Raw genomic sequence first — 21,382 nt, forward strand, 5'->3', positions numbered from 1 at the left:
GCGTTGCGTTCTAAGCGTTAACGGCTGTCTTAGTACGTATTCACGTTTGCGAAAATATAGAGAAATCAGTACCATGAAAAGAAGATAATAAACTGTAAACTTATTATTTTAAATTAATTTATACATGTTATATTAACTTTCCTTATTAATGTTGCAGGGCTACCGCCAGTAGCCTTGGTTGCCCATAAAATACGCTACTGCATCTTACCTAATCTTATTTCATTTTATTTAGGTAACTTTGTAAATTTTATTCTAATTTGTATTTTTGCAATTCAAATTTTACAATGTTATAAGCATTTAACAAAAAGCAGTGTCCAATGATGAGGAAATATCAACGGTAGAACTTAACGGTTGGGCTGAGCAAAATGATATGCGTGAAGATAAACGCTCATGCGTGATTTTCGAGGCAATGGAGCAAAACTAATCTCTTTGTAAACCTAAAAATCAATGCTATAGGAAAACTTTGCTAATTACTGAAACGAATACTGAAATATACCCTGATCAAACTGTTCATTATGACATCAGCAAAAGATGGTAGTGCAAGTTAATGAGATATAGATTAAATTTATCATTAACTTTTAAAATTTTAATTTCTATTTAATTAAAATATTGTGCAATATTGAAAATATAATCGATAAATCACATCGAACTAAACAATGATAACATTTTTGTGCGTAAATGCTCATGCGTACTTTTCGAGAAAAGAAAAAAAATTGTGGTGCTAAAAAGTGTGTCGTTCGTTGTCAATTATGAATGATAGTTCTTTCTTTACTGGAAGAAATTGTTATTTGTATATTATACAGAGGTGCATCCATGGGGGTCCACCGGGTCCGAAAACTCCCCTTAAAAAAATTCCTAACTCAACACATATTTGTACACTTTCTCCATAAAACAATGCTTGTTTAACAGGGAAATGATTGAGTGATCTTACACTTCACCTGTACTCTTTCTCTTATAAAAACAACCTAGTTCTGTCTTTTTTTTAAAATGGAAGTATTTTACAATTACTTATCGTCTTTTCGGGTGCAGAACAAAACCTGTTCAATACTACGAATACTGTTCACTATGTGGACGTAGTGGCTTGTAGTATTGGATTCCTGCCTCCCCCCCCCCAAAGCTTGGACCTCTCCCAGGCACGTAGCTAAGGGGTGGGTCCGGGGGGTCCGGACCCCCTCCCCTTCGGGACCAGAAATGAAAATAAAAATAAGGAAGGATGCAAAACAGAAACGAGGAAAAGAAGAATCAGCGTTAAAAAATAAAGCTACAGCAAGCGTTTGGTTATTCTTTCTTCTGAGTAGCTTTGTATGGACCAAACGGGAGGGCAAGTTTAAAATGGATATTATTGTAACGGAGCATTCCGAATTCCATCTAGGTCCATGTTAATCCTATGGACTAGAAATCACGATCGATAAACCGGTTCGATCAGATAGACTCTCAGGTAGAAGTTAAGAAATGCCCACAATCACCAATAATGTGAGCCTGGCTACATAGATTCCAGTTACATTTATTAAAGAAATTTTCAGTTTCGCGGCAACTGAATCCATTTTATAGAATGTCTTTACTGCCGAAAGAGATCTCGTTGCTGTCCTTGGCGGTATTAAACGAAGATAAGAAAAAGAAGAAAGAAGACAAGAAGAACCGAGTTCGAATGACCTCAAAATACTATCTTTTTCAATATTTTTTAAATATTCTTTTTCTCGAGATTTCTCCATAGTTTGTTATTAAAATACTTACTAACATATTCTAATTTTATTGTCCTAACAAACCAATATGGGTACTTTGCCAGTAAAATAGTTCAGACTGATCGAGACCCTGGTGTGTAACCACAGTATATCATGTCACGCCCCACCCCAATATATGTTGCCAGTAAAATAATTTGGAATGATCGAGCCCCTTGTGTCATAACCATAGTATTTTGTCACGGAATCCCCCTATTACAAAATTCTGGCTACGTGCCTGCCTCTCCCAACAACAAATTATGGGTGCGCGCCTGGTAGTGTATATAGCTATGTAGTTAAACACACTGTTAATTAAGAGAAATTTACTGTATCTGTTGATTGTCGTTTCCTAATGGTAGTATGATACTTATCATGATAGCTAGTAATATAAATTACTATTTTCTGTCTTTAGAAAGTCACCACGATTCAAAACATATATACGGTATTATAGCTGACGTCATAGGGAAAATGTGATTATATGAAGGGCAGCACCGTCTCAAAGGGTTTGGAAGAACAATCTGAAGTGAGAATTAAAGCATGAAAGCCCCGTAGGTGGAATTTAAAATGCAACAATAGATTTGACTTTCAATTCTTTTTCGTACGATTCGGCTTGTCGTGCTCATCAACGTGAGAAAGAACTATTTTCCAAGAACTACTTTTTATTCAATGTTCTGTTTTCTTTTACATTCAATCCTTTCTTTTCTTTTCTTCAGTAATCGTGACCTGTTTTACTTAATTTAACAACAATTACCGTGACTAGACTAGCAGTTTCTGTCGAACACATGGCTTTTAAAATTGGCTGACAGTTTAAACACAACCTCAACACAATCGTGAATCGTTATTTTATTATTTTTTTTTATTTATAGTTTTGATGTACTTATTTTCTTTTCAACGAAATGATTTTTGAGTTTAGCTGCTTATTGTTATTAGATTTTGAAAACGTTAAGACTGGATTTGTATTGAGTGGAAGAGTTTTAATTTTCAAGATATCTTTCCTATGCAATGAGAAGAAAACTCCTAAATTTCAATCGTAGGGTCTATACAAGTAATCTTAAAGTGAAATATAGAACCAGGGCCGGATTTAGGGTGTGCACCGGAGCACGTGCACTCCCCCTCCTCCGTTCTGAATATAAACTATCTAAAGTGAGAAACTGGCAGTGGAAATAGCAATACTTTTCTAAAATTTCATGTCATGTTTCCGTTTCGGGCTTAAAAGAAAGCGGTTTTGCTAAACACAATAGTTTAAGTCAGTTGCTCATACACATCACAGATGCCTAAAGGCATTTTTAAAAAAATAAATTTGATTCAGATGTACTGATAGTTATTGGTGCACCCCCCTTTCAGAAAATCCTGGATCCGGTCCTGTATGGAACTAATTTGCAGCTGCCAGCAAAGGGATAGTCATGATATCACCAGGCGAGGTTGCATAGTTGAGCTACCGCCTATTTTCAAACCCCTCGAAATGTTTTTAAAAACTTTAAAACTACTATTCAAGGGAAATAATATCATTGGTCATCGACGCAAAACAATATTGATTCATATTTTAAAATTCCTATTTGGAAGCAGAAAGAAACAGTTGAATAAATGCTAGTCATACTTAAATGTTTGAACATACACACGAAGTTCGGAACGCATATATATATACTTATATCGTTTCTATAATATCTTTTCATATTGTCGGCTAGGGTAGGAGCGACGGGAGAGCCGAGAAATTGTCCCACCCCCTTCCTGAGCTTGAGGGATTCTTAGTAATAAAAAATCGTAAAATTCTTATATCGGCGAAGCATCTTGTCCCCCCTCCCTCTGGATGTGTTTGATGAAAATGCATTTTATATGTACTTTCTATTGTTAGGCCTATATGTATTTTTTTTATGAATATACAATATTTGACATAATTTGAATTCAATTTGTCTTAAAATCCTCATTTATGCCTTCTTAGACCCTTGTCTGCAACCAAAGATGCATCTGAATATCCTCCCCCCCCCCAAAGTTACAGCAAAATCTGCGCCCTTCCTTATACTGCTGAACACTATCTAATATTGTTTTCAACTTACAATAAAAATAAAAAATAAAATTATAAAAATGTAATTACCAAAGTTAGCCCCCTAAAACGATATCAGTCCCACCCCTGACTTAGTGCTCTGCTTACGGGCCTGTGTGAAGATAATCACGTGTAACTCGAAATAATGAGTCTATTTTTACTTATTTATTTATTTTTACTTTTGTCTAAACTCCATCTAAATATTCTTGTTGACAACAAACAACCAAATTAGATGTTACATGTGAACAAGTACAAAAATAATTTCTGTCTCTTTTTGTTAGCAGTGTTGCTAGTACATTGAAAGCAAGCTATCTATCATAACATAGCAAGCATTCTTTGTATAGTCTCGCGTTACCTCATTCAATGTTAATTTTCCAATGAAGCGGAACTCTAAAGCGGCTAAAGCTATTTCGTACGAGTCTTTATTACTTTCCATGCTAAGGCCCATTTCTCGTGATAACCACCATTCTATCACGTAGCCTACAACGCACTTTTATAACAACCGATACAACTAAGAGTTTTATTTACGATCTTAGAAGAAGAAGAAGAAGAAAAGAGAGAACGATATTACTTGTATAACCAACAACAAAAGTCGTTACGATTTGACGAAAATTCTTCTTTAGAAATGCTTTCTCACATTTTCAGAACAATATTTGACACGAAAAATTAGTTCAAATGTGTTAAAATGCGTCCTAATTGATTTAAGACAGATGGTTTACATGCAGTATTGAGACTGCATAATCAAATTGAACCGGTATGTTGCGATATGGCATGCCGGTTGTAGATTAAGATGTCAAAGAGTCATACCAATGTAAATATTTTAAAATAAGCCCCGCCATATTGGAATACAAGGTCTTAGAAAAAGAATGGTGGGGTCTCGTGTAACTGCTGTGCAGTAGTGATTGCACCTGGGTAGTAGAAGGATGATCCTTTTGTTTGGCAACTCAACTAGTTTATTCGCACTTAAAAAAAAAAAAAAAATACAATGCTACTATTCCAGCATACTCTGATAAAAAGAAATGTTAAAGTGTGTTTGCATGTCAGTATGTTTCTATAGGTATGTGTGCACCATTCACAGAACGACACACGTCTAGACGATAATTTCACACCAGACCCTTGGCGTAATAGTACCAATTGCATCGTTGATTCCTCCTTTAATGTCGTTCATATAATCGATTTTAATACGGTACACAATGTCTTTGATAGAAAAGCATAAGAAACATGCTGATCCGTAAATACTCTCTTTTAGCATTATTCTGAATATTTAAAATATTATTCTGAATATTTAAAATATTATTCTGAATATTTAAAATATTATTCTGAATATTTAATACATTATTCTGAATATTTAATACATTATTCTGAATATTTAAAGCATTATTCTGAATTTTAATATATTATTCTGAATATTTAAAGCATTGTTCTGAATATTTAATATATTATTCTGAATATTTAAAGCATTATTTTGAATATTTAAAGCATTATTCTGAATATTTAATACATTATTCTGAATATTTAAAGCATTATTTTAAATATTAATGCATTATTCTTAAATCGTTATTTTATTATTTATAATCAATTACGTAGCGTAAAGTTTCGAAATGGTTTGTCTGAAAGTGGTGATTCATGCAACATATTCTTTTTCAGTTGAACGTACAATGCAATGTCTCTGTTTCATATACAGCATTATTGCTTCGAATAAACAAGTAAAAACTGACATGCATTAACTGTTCACTGTTTAAACACGAAATCAAGTTATCCATTTCATTTATAACAAGTGCCACCGTGCAGGTACAAAACTTTAGAATTAAAGAATAGCGCACAATTAATTATACTATTACTAGTAGAAATGCCAGTTCTTTGCACGGGAAGAATAGGATTTAAAGAATTCAAAACCGAAAGTTTGAAGATTGTAGAAATTGTGCCCCTTTCCCTTTAGAAGAAGAACTTACGCAAACGTTGAAACATTTGCTCCTTTATTTTTAATGAAAAGTTTAAATGGCAAGCCCAAATAAACACAAATTTTAACATTTTAAGAAATGCCTCCTTTAGACTATCCCGTATTTTCTTATTTTCAACTAAAAGTTAATATGCCGAATTTCACGTCCACAACTTAAGCGAATCTTCACATCTGTCATTTTCTCATTTAGAACTGGATTTCATAAACGCTGAAACAAGTTTACATTTATTTTTAATTAAGAATTCATATACAGAATTCCATACACTTTAGCTTAAGCAAATTCTGACGTTGGTTATTTTCCGCAAAAAGAGTCGAAAATGTGGATATTACAGAAATTTTCTCCCTTTTTCCTTTAGAACAAGATTTTTGAAAACAATGGAATAGTATTGCTTTCAGTGAGGAGTTTCATCTCCCTAACTTTAAGCTTTCGTGAGAAAGTGTATTCTTGGCAAAAATCATTGAACCCCTCTTCCCCCCCTCCCCCCTAGGATGCGCGCTTTCAAAAAAATCTTAGTTTCGTGGCAGAAGGAATTTTCTGTTCAACTTTCAGGTTTTTACCTGCACGGCCTGGATTTGATGAATGAGTGAGTCTTTATTGTAAAATAGTGCAGAATATGCTTTGACGGAAATAGTTATTTGACATTTCCTATGAACGAGATAATGATAGTTGATTTGTGTATTAATATTATGCGTAATAACATTCTTTTTAAAGTGTTTCTTTCCTTTCAGCATTTAAAAGGCACTGGATGCACATGGTAAAATTTTCATGTGCCCCTTTGCTTTGTTCTTTCAGCAAATACCCACTATATTATGACACTTGCATTTCCCGGTGTAAAGGTCACTATTTGAAACTTGGTCTCCTCTATGGCGTGGCGATCCATAGAATCAGTGCGAATCGTTAGATGTCGAAGACTAGCCTGTCAGCTTCGTCTGCTTTCGGCGCTTCGTTTCCAATCAATGTACAGAGTGACCCATAATTATATATATATGGTGTTTGACAGACTGTAGTATTTGTAATTCTGGGCAAAAAGTTTAGATATGGTAACACTGATTAGCTTCAGAGTAGAGATAACGGTCACTGAATTTAGAATCGTTAGTGTATACCAGACAGTCGAGACCTGCACGGGCCGAATTTTTCGGCCCGAGCCCAATCCAGCCCGAATGTACCTAGGCCCGTCCCCGCCCGGGCCCGAAAAGTTTTGGAGATTTTCTGCCCGAGCCCGGCCCGGCCCGGCCCGATAAGGTTTTTAAAATTCTTGGCCCAAGCCCAACCCCGGCCCGATAAATTTTTGAAAAATTTAGCTCGAACCTCAATCTTTCTCAAAATTTAGTATTAAACTTGATCTAACCCTCAGAAACATTTTCTAAACTCTGGTTCACAACCTGACGCTTGCCTCCCAAATGGTATTATTGCTTCCTAGAACTTTGCCTGTCATCGAGAGAACAAACTATTTCCTGTAAAAAAAATCTAACTTAATTGATTTTTAGCATAAAGTGAAGATGGCAATATTGTTAAGTGACAGGCAAAACTTTCCCGCCCCTTCTTGTCATATTTTGGGTTCAGTGAAGGTCAAGGTCAGAGCTCAATTTACCGCGCAATGCATGCAATCCTCTATAGTGAAAGTGGAGCCGCTAAGCAACACAAACTGTAAATATGTAGCTATTGCATGCTTTGTAACATTTTTCACGGGCACACTTCTTTAACGTTTGGTTTTATTCCAATTATCGTTTAACGAATGTCAATATTTATTAAAGAATTGTAATTAGTCGGCCCCAGCCCGGCCCGACCTGAAGAGAAATCAGTGAGTGTCGGTCCGCCCAAGCCCGGCCCGGCCCAAAGAAATAACAGAGTCGGCCCGCGGGCCGGGCCGGGCTTCGGACCGAGCCAATCCCGTGCAGGTCTCTACCAGACAGGATAGCGGAATAGCGTGTGCGTTGTGTGGTGTTTGCGACGTGCTTCGTACCACCTCGATCTCCCGATTTGACACCACTTGACTTTTTCTTATGAGGTGTTTTAAAGGACAAAGTGTATCATCATCATATACGCAATTTGGCCGAACTACGGGAAGCTATCACAGAAAAGTTTCACAAGATATCAGTACAGGTCTGTCAAGCTGCTTGTGACAACGTTGTTCTTCGTCTCCAAGCATGTAACGATTTGGATGGTGCATTAGTGGATCATACCGTGGAGAACTGAGATTAAAATTCTTGTAAGGAAAGGTAGGAGAGTATAGTCTTTATGTTCAATTTTGTGTTCAAGTTATGTTGCTAGTTTCTTTACCGAAGTCTTTTGAAACAACATATACATAAACATTGATCACCTGTATTTCTCTAAATAGTTTCTTCTACTGAGAGCGATGCCAAAGTGATCGTATCTCCGCTCAATTTTATGTGTTGAAGATAAGGATTTCCCTTTACAGTGTTGTTGGAGGATTTAAACTTGGAATGCTACTATTACTTGCCTCATGTTTATACGGGGTATTATAAAATAAATCATATGTTGATAAGAATAGAGTGTATTAATGTTTAAGAATAGTTTATCACATTAGTATTTGGTTAAGCTTTCCTTTATGTCCTTAACGGTCCCGTTAATAATGCATTATTCTGTTTACTTAGGGAAAGTTACGGTTCTACAGCTTTCATGAACGCTACGCTTCTGGATTCAATTATGAGGTTTTGTTTCTGTGGTAATATAAATTTGGGTCATTTGGGGTGACTTTCTAATTAGAGATTTTAGATACTGTGAGTATCTAACATTTCATAACTTCGATTAGCTTACAGTTGTCTTATGAGAAATAAATAATAGGATACAGTCCTGTTGCTGAACTCCAATGAATTTATTAGTAATGGTATGCAGAACACAGGACCGTATTTTACAGTTTTACCGTCCCAGGCCAACAAAAATGGCACATTGTACGTCCCTGGATCCAAGATCTCCTATCGTATTTTTTTTTTTCGTATTCAGTTACGTGTATGTAAAAATAACACAAAAACTGACAAAAGACAAAATATAAATTTATACTGCGGGGCAGTCAATAAGCAATAACCTCAGCTCTTTCTAGCGCCAGTAGTGTCGTAAACAAGAAAACTCGGTCGATATATGGTACCAGAAGTGTTTTCAGTATAGATCTCCTTTAAACAACTCTCTTGTGGATATACTATACTCCAATCTCGATTTATTAATGTACCATCTCTTGAAATTTGCCGCCCTGGACCAGGAGCCCCTATGGCCAATCGTTAATATAGACCTAACAGTACATCATTATCATGCATTTTCTTTTCTTTAACATTTGACTAGTAAAATAAATATGCCATCATACAAATGAAACAATAAATTGTCAAATTCCTTGCTTTTGTTTTACTTTTGTTGTGTCATTTACTGTATCAAGGCTGTATATTTTTGTTTTGAGTACAACTTTCACTTAATGTCACCTTTGAGTTAATAGTACATCTGATCTGTAGCGATAACGATAGCAACACCCAACAGCGCGTAATGACGTAAAGAAAAATAAAGTTACTTTGTTGTACTTGTTCTTCTATCTAAGTGACGCGTAATTTAAGTGTTTGTTGTACGTAAGTTGTATTGTTGTCAGTGCCCTTATCACATTGTGTCTCCTGTCTGTCAAGGTCTCTCTTTAGGAAGGTCGATCACTTCTGAAGTCACGTACAATATGTGTAATATATTCTCTCTGAGTTGAAACACACTGGACAACTACATTATGATGGATGATACTCTTTGTCCTCGCTGTCACAAAGAAGAAACAAAAACTGTGTCTTTATATATTGTTAATGTTCTGCATGTGCCACCTTATGTCAAATAAACTGATAAAATGTCTTGTCATAAGGTCTTTAAATAAAAAGAGATACAAATACTTAAATAATGAGAAAATGAACAGGTAGCTGACTAGAAGCAGAAACATTCATAATGTACTAGGTATTGTGAGTAATGATGTTCACATTCTTCTCTAAAACATTGGGCTTGGTTAAACATTCCTTTCAAATACATAGTTATCAGGAAAAAAGAAATTATCACATGCTATTAAATGCAAGTACATGGTACTTATATTTATCGTAACATTTCCGTTCACACCCGTATAGGTATGTCCAGCACTGCACAAAACAGGTGTTTGATCGAGTTCATTCTTCCCAAGAATGTTATGTTTGAGACAGGTTATGTGTCTGAACGGATGATATAAATTAGCTTTTATTGTTCGAGTAACTGATAGTCTTATAGTGGAACGGTAGCTTCTACTTAGGTCTAATGGTCGACATGGTTAGGAATTTTGTAATTATAAAAACAAAGATGAAACTACGTTGACCCAATCATAAGGCGAGACTATATGAATACTTCGCACCCATTGAAGATTTTTAATGGTTGCTCAGCACCCATTGGAGATTTTTCATAGTTTCGCAGCATCCACTGAATAATTTTAATGGTTGCTCAGCACCTATTGGAGATTTCTAATGGTTGCTCAGCACCCATTGGAGATTTTTTATAGTTTCTCAGCATCCACTAAATATTTTTAATGGTTGCTCAGCACCTATTGGAGATTTCTAATGGTTGCTCAGCACCCATTGGAGATTTTTAATGGTTGCTCAACATCTATTAGATTACTGTGTTGGAATTCATTTCTAAATTCCACTTGATAAACAAAATGAAGCCATCTAATGTGGGCTTTACCAAAATCTATTTAATTACACCATGAAATCTAAAAAGGTAAGTTAAAATAGTGGCCAATATTGCGTAACACGTTTGAAATGGATCTCTGAAGGTTTAATTTTAGTTTGGCTCAATACAAAGATAATCGTTGCAAAAATAAAGAAATAAAAGAAAAATGTTAGAACTGTGATCCCTTTTCAATGTCAAAATAATTTTATAGATAATTTTATTTCAATAGGATGTCAGGAAGAGCTCTTCAGTTTGTGAACCAAATCGTCTATTGGATCCATTGAACAAATTTAGAATACGAGATCTTGTCATTTATCTTCTAAGTACCGAAGCTTGACCACTTATTGGAAACATTGTAAAAGTCGAGTCCTATGAGTCCAACGCAGTTTACAATGTATGTTGACCACTTAACAGTTTGGCGTCATTTATCGCACACTTTCGACATCGCACTCCAATAATAATTTTAATTCTTTTGTAACTGGTACGTTGGCAATTTATTTGGTTGGCAAATGCTCGGCTAAGCGAACGACCAACTGCAACAGAGGACCATCGTTTGTAGGTTCGCTCCCTCGTTGTTGGGCCCACTGTTCGTGCTGATACCCATCCCTTGATTTTGTTTTACGAGCTCTCGAGGAACCAAGAGTCAGCCATCTTCCCAAATTAAAAACAGAAAACATACCTGCACCGTTAAATTGAGGCCATGAGGCACGGGCGCCAACTCTGAGGAGAGCCAAGAGGTTAGATTCCCCCCTCACAAATTTGGTTATGCTTCCGTATTTGTATTCAAATACTCAATGATATCTTCTTAGACAATACCTGACAAACCTAAGTTCCTTCTCCCCACGAGTTATAGAGAAATCGGCGCCAGTACGAGGAGGAAATCCATCATAGTGTGCTTACACGCAATACTTCTATTATTTGTTGTATATACCTGATTGCAGCATTATTACATAATTTCTTTATCTTTGTTACTTATTATATAATCTTTGTTTCTAATATGGTTGTTGGATTATACTTTTAATGATAAACTATTTCGCGTAAGAATACATGTGTCAGTGACTCAGCAGCAAATCAGTTATACAAGGTCTTGTTTATCCTGAAAAAATCTCAGTGCGGGTGGCTGGCCAGCTTATTCGAGTCTGGTAACTCTTGATTGCAAAGCAAGAACAGTAACCACCACCTTATCCTTCTTTCGCATGATTATTGAAATAATAGCAATAAATAATAACACTGTTGCAAGCACTTTTTTATACAAAAAAAAATGGATCCAAAAAGTTAACACATTTTAAACACTTTGTTAACACTTTTTAACTATATTTTCAATAAGTGTCCCGTGTCGTGCCACGAAATTAATAAAATTAGCGTTAAATAATAAATTAATAAATAAACTCTGCTAAAGATAGTAAAGTAGATCACTTGAAACATACATTTATCAATGAGTAGAATATGGATGGCCACCGTTGAAGTGACCTTTACTTCAAGAATTATTGTGCGAAGTAACGGACGGGCGTGCTAACTTTACAATTTTATAAAGTTCACACTAGCCCCTAGCGTGATACTAATAGAAGGAAATTCTGCTTTGTATAAAATTATTTATAAGTAATAGGATGAAAATTGAACAAATTCAGTTTAGAAGAAAAGTGAAACCAGTAATACTCATGATCATGTAACTTTTAATGGTAATACAAAAGGAATTTCGTACAGATAATAATGAAAGCAATATATATATATATATATATATATATATATATATATATATATATATATATATATATATATATATATATATATATATTGTTAAATCAGCCTGAGAAGTTGAGTACTGTAGTTCCACTGGAAGAAAATTTGATTTGTTTCAGCCAGTATGATTATTCTATGTCAATCGTTACACATGCTGTGAAAGTACTTTTTTTCCTGTTACTGATTTAACTTGTTCTTAACATGTTTTTATTGAGTTCTTTTTTTTCTGATACGACTAACATTTCACTGAGAAACAAAAAGCTGTAAATATAAAGAAAATATTGTTTATATACAGTCACTTTTACAGTGATGACTCTTGAGGGAAATCACATCAATAAAAATTACAATTTTAACTGTACTCTTTAGAGAAAGAAAACTGATGTCCTAATTCTTGTATACAAGCTAAGGGAAAAAAACTTAACTGATGCCCTATTTCTTGTATACAAGCTAAGGAAAGAAAAACTTAATTGATGTTCTAATTCTTGTATACAAGCTAAGGAAAGAAAAACTTAATTGATGTTCTAATTCTTGTATACAGGCTAAGGAAAGAAAAACTTAATTGATGTCTTAATTCTTGTATACAAGCTAAGGGAAAAACTTAATTGATGCCCTATTTTTTGTATACAAGCTAAGGGAAAAACTTAATTGATGTCCTAATTCTTGTATACAAGCTAAGGGAAGAAAACTTATCTGATGTCCTAATTCTTGTATACAAGCTAACAAAAGAAAACTTTCCTGATGTCCTCATTCTTCTATACAAGCTAAAGGAGGAAAACTTATCTGATGTCCTAGTTCTTGTATGCAAGCTAAGGAAAGAAAATCTACCTGATGTCCTAATTATTGTATAAAAACTAATGGAAGAAAACTTATCTGATGTCTTAATTATTGTATACAAGCTAAGGGATGAAAACTTATTTGATATCCTAATTCTTGTATACAAATTAAGGGAAGAAAACTTACCTGAAGAATTAGGACATTAGGTGCTTTTCCTTCCCTTAGTATGTAGTGATAAAATTGTAATCTTTACCTATGTGACTTGCGTCACGAGTCGTCTCCAGCACAGCAAATATGTTATATAAACACCCTAAATGTTCATTTATCAATAACTTCGAAATGGGTCAAAGTCAATTTTAATCGATGAGTCAAGCATGACGTACGTTCTTTCTGTCATTTGTTCCCGTTGATTTCAACACGGTCAGAACACAAGGGAATCAAGTCCATTTCTTGGTCACTTTGGGCATATTTCATCTTTAAGACATCCATCTGAAGCCCTTTTGAGAGCTTAAATGATTCATGTCCAGATATTGTAAATAACTTTTATAATGTATAAAAACTGTTACTTTTCCATGTACTTAAGCATACAGTACAAACTTTATAGCTGTTTTCCAAACTTTGATAACTGGGCCTTGATTCTCTTGTGCTCTGAACACCCAACATGACACAGTGATTAAACTTAAATGAAATGAAATGAAATTTTTGAGTTTTACGTCCCACGGTTGTGCCGGTTAGGCTAAAGGAGACGGTGAAGATGAGAGATGAATGAAATGGTGGAATGAAGAAAGTGGGAGGAAACAAGAGAACCCCGAGAAAACCTACGCACACGGTGTTTGTCCACCACAAAGTTCACTTGGCGGGAGCAGGATTTGAACCCGAGACCCCTAGCACCAGAGGTGAACGCTCTACCACTGAGCCACCGCGGCCCCAAGAAGTGAATCGAAGTGAGTGCAAATGTGAACATATATTGTAGACATAAAATAAGGATACGGGTTTCATATTATGATGATGATTAAACCTAATCATATGGAAATACAAAATTACAATTTTTGCCTAAATTTCGGAGACAGAAAGCTTTCAAAAAATAAATAGATCAGATGTAAGGAAGCGTATTGCGTGAAAATAAATGTGAACCTCATACCGGTCTATATTTTTTTACTTAACATCCTGGGAACGGAAGAGAAACTCGGGAACCTAAAGCCCGCAAGATGTGGATATCTTTGCTGAATTTTTGCTCTCACATCTGATAATGAAATATACGTACACACATACACTGATCACAGACATATATCCTCCCTGCTACCCACTTCTTAAAGTTATACATAAATTGGCGATGCTACGTAGTTGCCATAATTGTTTGAAACCGAAATTGCAACTTTTGGAAAATTTGCACTTTCGTTATCGCCGGAAATGGCGAAATCACTTGACTCATTCAAGATGTAGTTAGATATTTTTCGTCCTTGGGCGCAATAAAGTTTTGGGTCATTTACTTTTATTTCATATTCGTATAAACCTAAACTGCTGCCCAGAGAGTGCAAGGGGATGCGCGCGCCGGAGGTATCGTCCGCCTCCTACTGTTCCCCACCCCCAGACATGTGTTATGATACAGATCAAATAATATAAAATTATTATTTTTGGTAGATATATATATAAAAATAGCTGCCCCCGAGAAATGTCACTGGCCCTTCGCTTGCCCTCCAAGAAATTATAATACATTGTGACTAGTGAATAGTTTTTTTTTTTTTTAATTTTAACTTCGAATTTTGGGTTAAGTCGCTTTCCAATTTAAATTTCAATGAACATCTCACACCATTTTATTAAAAAGAAACTTACTACCTCAGAACCATTGTATCTAGCACGCAGAGTCTTATATTTATCGGATTTTCACGAAAGAAGCACAAGATCATGAGATAATTTCTTGCTCCTCATATCCAGTCATAATTCGATTTGGTTTGGTTTGTTTGAGTTTAACGTCCCACGATTATACCTGGGTGGCTAGGGTAGATGGGACCTACTGATTATAGTGGAATCCGAACTACTGTTTTCGTTCAACTGTACCCCTACCGGGAATCGAATCCGGGACCACGCACACCAAAGGCAAGCGTGCTAGCCACTAGGCCAAGCGAGGGTCCCAGTCATAATTCGGATTCACACTCCAAATCCTTCACAGTAAGTACTACATGCCTGGGAAATATTTTACCTCAATTAATACATAATACTTCAACAGTTCCTAAGTTTAAAAGATCTGTGGATTCCCTTCTCAGAAGCAAAGATAAAGATATGAGAGGCACATGAGACATCATCTTACCAGATATATATTTCTAGTGTCGCTATATGCGATATTTAATTTATCTTTCTCTATGTGTGTGTGTTTTTTTTCTTTTTTTTAAAATTTTAGATTGTATTCTTCCTGCATAGACACATTTTTTGTTTGTTTGTTTCTTGTTTTGCATTTTACCTAGTTTTATGTTTTGTAGTATTTAACTATTTTCTTTACTAAAGAAATATATTCTTTTTCATTAGTTGAAAGTCTGTTCTTTAGTAATTGTATTTATTTGTGTATTAATGTTTTTAAAAACAATAATGCAAGTGGTTAAGTGATTGGAGAAGACTGTAGGGTCTTAACTTTGCCACGTAAAAGAAGCCATCAATAAATAAATAATTTTCTAATAACCTCCCTGGACCATAGTCCCTGTGGTCCTTGCGTAAATATGGGCTTGGATTCATCCATTAAATTTTATTTGATGTAAAAGGAAAAAATCTAATTCTTTATACAGTGCCAAAAATAGCGTCGCGTTCCACTTGTCAAAATCATATCAACTTACTGGCAAAGGGATATTATGTACGTACATATATCTATTTATTTGTGGTGGCGAAAATACGTACAGTATTTATAATAGGAGAAACGACTATTATACTATAATAATCTTTTCCCACCAAATCATCAATTAATGCGTCATACAAAGAGCTGTGTAATTACACCGTAATGCTCAAAATCTTGAGATCCATTTTTTCCTAGTTTCATCATTGTCTTCCACCATCTCTGCAAATCACTTTCCGCAAATTGAGGAACTTGATGCAGCTTCTAGACATAGTAATTGATCGTTTAAACACCGTCTTTCTATCTCTCTCCCTCTCTTTACTTCCACCATGCCTCTCATCATGACCTTTAGAATATAATTTCTTCTCAAACAATATCCTAATTATCTTAGTACGCTTGGCTAAAAGGTTAAGGTTCGAGAACTTTGCGAAGAATTCCTGGTGGGAGATCGTGTAGCGTGGTTCTCAATCCGATGGTAGAAAGCTGAACTCCAAGTCTCATATGAACTTAATGGAGACAAGTGGCATTAAAGTGAACTGAAAATAAATCAAACAAAATCATCCAATTATGTTCTCTTTTCCTCTTTTTAATTCCAGCCCTCCTTCCTTGTCTAGTAGTTCACGTTTATGCCTTTTTTTGCATTAGGTTACGATTTTGACTCGCAGTGAGACGTATCGAACGCCCTTTAGTGCTTCAGATCTAGCACCATAATTTGGAACTTTTCCTAGAGGACAAACATTAATATTTGCCCCTTTAGAAAAACATGAAGATTTTTTATGTTAATTGTGGGTTTTTCGTGTATTAATTTTATGGCAGAAATAAATATCATAATTAATTAAAGTGCGTACAGACTTTCATTTTATCTCAGTTGTCTACTATATGCATGTAGTACTTTTTTTTTTTTTTTTTTTTTTTTTTTTTTTACATAGGTGTACCTTTGTTAGCCGGAAACCTATCTTGGGCGGAAATTTTTGCGAGTGCCATTCGATTCCACCAAAGACAGGTTTTACTGTATATGCAAAAATCGCACTCGTCTTGAAAGAGTATGAGATTGACTGCCTGAGTTCACTTGATGAAATGCTGTTTACGCCACTGCTTTATCATATAAATCAATGATCATATAAACAAGAATGGTGGATGTACTGAATACCCTTAATAGTATACACTTGCAAAAAAAAGTATCAAAAAATTATGGTTCGTCATCTCTAAATACTTTTGAACCCAAAGTAAGAACTAGTAAACTTGTTATTTTTGCTGAAGGACTTAACTTTTTCCTCTTATGACGCGGGACTCCTGGGATTCTGGGACTGGGGCAACTGCCGCACTCACAGGACGGTCCTGACTATGATTTCGAAAGATCATAGATCCATAGAGTTACATTCTCTGAAAGAGTTTTGTGTTCTTGTATACTGTGATACATGAGTCACGTACCCAGACCAAACAGGTTGTAACTAAAGCGCGTCATCCAGTTTCATCAATGACAGTGCACAGAGGAAGGTCAAAGCACAACATTCCACGTAATAATGACACAGTCGACTTCTTTCTTTTCTTCTAAGTGGTGTATCTGATTCCGATGCAATGGACTTGCATTGCAGGTTTATATTCAACCTTCTTCTTGGTGAGTGGGCGAAGCAATTTTCAATTGCGTCTTCTGTTGCAGTATTTGCAATATACAGAAAGTAAAATTATCATTATTTGCATCACATTCATCTCTCTCTCTCTCTCTCTCTCTCTCTCTCTCTCTCTATATATATATATATATATATATATATATATATATATATATATATATATATATATATATATATATATATTCATTCTCTTCGTAACAAAACTTATATTACAGGTAGTTACTCAATACCCATAGTACCGACTATCCCTAGTTAACACATTTGATTTAGGGCTAATTGTGTTTAAAATAATAATGATAAATAATTTTATATAACCACCTCTTTTTCCTTTTTCAATTTTAATTTACCAACAATGTTATGGCAATACATTTACTAGTGTTTTGATATTTTATTTAAAAACCAGAAAATACCCTCAAATGTTACTGCGAAACCACTCTTTTCCTTCTATTCTAGGTCAAACATCACAGAATGCTGAAACAAGCATTTAATTATTTTAAATGAAAAGTAAAAATGCGAAATTTCATGTCTTTAACCTTGTCTACACCGCAGTGCAACTGAATCAAACGCTTATCATGTGATATTTAGGAGTGTCCAACATTGTTGGTAAATTCTCCCTTAGACTGGCTTTGTGCAGCATAGAATTTCAATCTCTCAAAAGGACAAAAACAAAAACTTTTAAACAAAAAATCGATCTACATAGTATTTTGAGCCTTTCTGGTCATTATTATATAAATAACGAGCAAAATATATTTAAAACAATTTTCTGTTCTTAGGCTCATATTTACGTGGAATGGCCTATTTTTAGATCCAATAAAAATGAAAATTAGTTCACAAAACTCTGAAAATAAACTTTATATTTCAAACTCTGAAAATAAACTTTAACGAAAAACATTTTCATAGTCAGCAAAAGTTTTATAGAGTAACTTGGGTAAAGATGCCCCACTTTTTCACTATTACCCATTTTCCACTCCTGCAATTGAGGTGAGGTTGTTGAAATTATAATCAATTAGAAGACTGATGTTTTGTTTGTAATATCTCAAAAGACAATTTTGTTTCAGTAAATTTAAGAACTTAAAATAAACGATTGCTCCACGATGCCTTCAAGTGGAGCATCTTCGGCATGCATGTGGGGAAAAGATGCCTCAGTTTCACAATTTTTAATAATGTGTTCATAAACGTAATAGAAACAGGCAGCTATGCTTTTGTACCACTAATATTACTAACTTTAATTTCTACTAATTTTCTATCTCATTTTAAAGAAATTTTTCAACAAAATGACAAGTATTCTCCATGTATATTTTCTAAATCCGTTTGTAAGTCATGGATAAAAATAAAAGAGAAAAAAGAATTGTGGACATTCATATTATCATTTGTTCATTTTTTTCAAATTTGGATTCTTGCGATCACAATTAATGCAGTGACATGCAGTGAACCTACGATTTAAATTCCAATCACCATAATCGGTCAAATTTTCAAAGGCGTTCACATCGGGACACCGGCACACCGTGCACCAAAGGGACACGTACTAGCAACTAGACTAGAGGAGAAGACGGGTTTCATTTAATATGTAAAAAACCTGCTTCCTGAAAAAGTAATGCCTCCCCTTATAACAACTTGCTAGCTACAACACTAGTACATCTATGATGATACCTGATTTATTAGTGGAAATGCTCTTCATTTTGCAATGAAGTAATATTTGATTCACCCAGAAATTTACCTTTTCAAAAGAATTCAACTAGATATAGGAAGTTGTGACAAATTCAGTGTGTCGCAGGACCTCTCCCCAATGATATTTTTGAGTATTTTGAACAACCCTCATACATATTCAACTCACACAAATGGCTTAAAACTCAATCCGTGCACATTCTTTTGATTTAGCTTGCTTAGTGTCATATACAGTACATATATGTGAAGTTCATTCAGTCAAATGTTGATCACATAAGGAACGAAAAAATAAACAGTTTATAAATAGAATATTGCATCATTGAAAGCAGCAAAACAGCCAGGAAACGAAGCCACTACTCCAAACGGAAATTTCTTGTTTACTTCTGAGTGAACAATTAATTACAGGTTATTACAGAACAATTAGTGTTTCATATTCAAACTAAACATTGTTTAAAACATAACGAACGTACAAATCCTTGTAACACATCATAAACTGGTTGTCGCGAACAGAAATCTTAAACCTTTAATGTTATAAAGTGGGGCATCTTTGCTTCGATTTCACTGGGTCAAATTCCCCAATTTTGAAGCAAAGACGCTCCAGTCGATCATGTGACATACCTCTGGACGAAGAAACAGTACAAAGCATATTAATGTTTGTAAAAGACTGACGTTCTTAAGCAATTATGTTTTATTCATGTACTTCTATTTAACTATTGTCAAGACCATCACTACGTTCCAATCTCTAAAATTATAGACACTGAAATAAAAGTGACTTAGCTTTATGAGCAGGCCTGAACAAAAGCAGCTTCTTTCTCCGAAGCAATTTCCACACATATTTACTCAAGAGTGTGTACCCTTTCACGCGCATGGCAAGTCCTGTGACCACAAGTCACAGGCCTCTAGTAATTCGAGCAGGAGCGTCTTCACTCAGTGAGGCATCTTTACCCAAGATACTATACTTCCTGGTTAAATTGAGTTACTAGGTGAAATGGGTTGTGATCACACCACAGAAGAGCATGGAGGTAGTTTAATTTCAAAAATGTGCCTGGAGATGACAGGGGAAGTTTGTTTGGTACGTGTCATTGCATTGAATTACATGGGAATGGTAAGCTGTCCTTTCCAGTTTACCCTCCAAAGTTAGAAAATGTGATATATCATCATGTTCGCCCGAGGCGCTCATATATGTAAAGGGAAAAAAACAATGGACTATTAAACTGTAAAAAAAAAAAATCCCACTAATTAGTTAGCAAAAAATCGAAATCATTCGTTTTAGAATCAATGCTTCACATTTACTATATAAATAAATTGGAGGCCAAACTGAGTATAAATTTAATTAAATATTGCGTTTATTTAACTTGTTACAGAAAGAAACCTTGAGAAAAAGCGTTTTGCTTCTGTATAAGTCACCAGTTATCTTGTTCTTCTATATTATCTTGCCAGTTAACAAGAGCAAATCATTACTTTAAGGTCGTAAACTAATCAGAAATGTAATAAAGTAGTTTGTGTTAAAAAAAAATACCGCACTTTAAATTTAATGCTTAATCTTCTTAATTTTTCTCTAGCTTAAAAAAAAAAGTAAAAACTGTTGCAAGGTTTACGTAATTGAAATTAATACAATTTATTTTATTATTTAACATCTAGATTAATATATTGCAAAAACAAATTAAACAAACAATTGCAACATTTAATGAACGTAAAGGACTTTGGTTGGTCTGGTGTTATATTTTCGCAATTAATATTCAAACCGGAAGAGGTAGACGATTTCTATCACTTCCGGTTTTAGTGGAGATAGTGTGCTTCTGAGACACGTAATTGATTTCAGATAACATATTCTCGCTCTCTATTACCGTTTTTATTCTATAACGATCCATGTTGAAACTTGAAGCGAATGGTATCTGCTTAATTCAATTCAACCCGATCCTAATCTGATTGAATAGAGTATGAAGAGAAAAGATGGTGTCTATTCTTAAAACGCAAAATCGATTTTTTTTTAAGTTTCGCTCTATCTTTTAACGTTTCTGGTCTATGTAGATTAATATTGAAACCGGAAGTTGTAGAGAATTTCTGTCACGTAGTAGATGGTTAAGGATGTAACTGAAATGTATTCTTGAAACGCTTAATCGATTATAGGAAACCATTTTTCACTGTCTATTACCATTTTTGATCTATAGTGATCAACATAAAAACCGGAATTGGTTAGTTTCTACCATAGCCAGTTTAAATACCAGCTCCTCCATCGACAAACTTTATTTCTAAATTTTAATCCTTTAAATTCTGTCCAAAATTGATAGTAATCCATCAAGTAGTTCTTGATATTTTTGTCTCCGGACAGACGGACGGACGGACACTTGGACGGAGTAAAT

At 34.7% G+C, this 21,382-nt stretch overlaps 1 protein-coding gene across 3 annotated transcripts in view; it reads right to left on the minus strand.

Moving 5' to 3' along the window:
- The window catches only part of LOC145668579 (uncharacterized), a 151,284-nt gene that overhangs the window by 15,415 nt on the left and 114,487 nt on the right, over nt 1-21,382 (minus strand). Inside the window, exon 1 of one of the 3 annotated variants that reach the window (XM_081736585.1) lies at nt 13,156-13,188. The exons of 1 other annotated variant lie outside the window; for it this stretch is intronic. The gene's annotated coding sequence lies outside the window, so the exon portion shown is untranslated. Of the gene's footprint in view, nt 1-13,088; nt 13,189-21,382 lie in introns of those variants that run through there. One more of the 3 variants, XM_081736584.1, reaches the window with a different exon arrangement.

Source organism: Thermobia domestica, chromosome 13 (genome assembly GCF_964235325.1).
Source record: "Thermobia domestica chromosome 13, izTheDome1.hap1.1, whole genome shotgun sequence".
NCBI lineage: Eukaryota > Metazoa > Arthropoda > Insecta > Zygentoma > Lepismatidae > Thermobia > Thermobia domestica.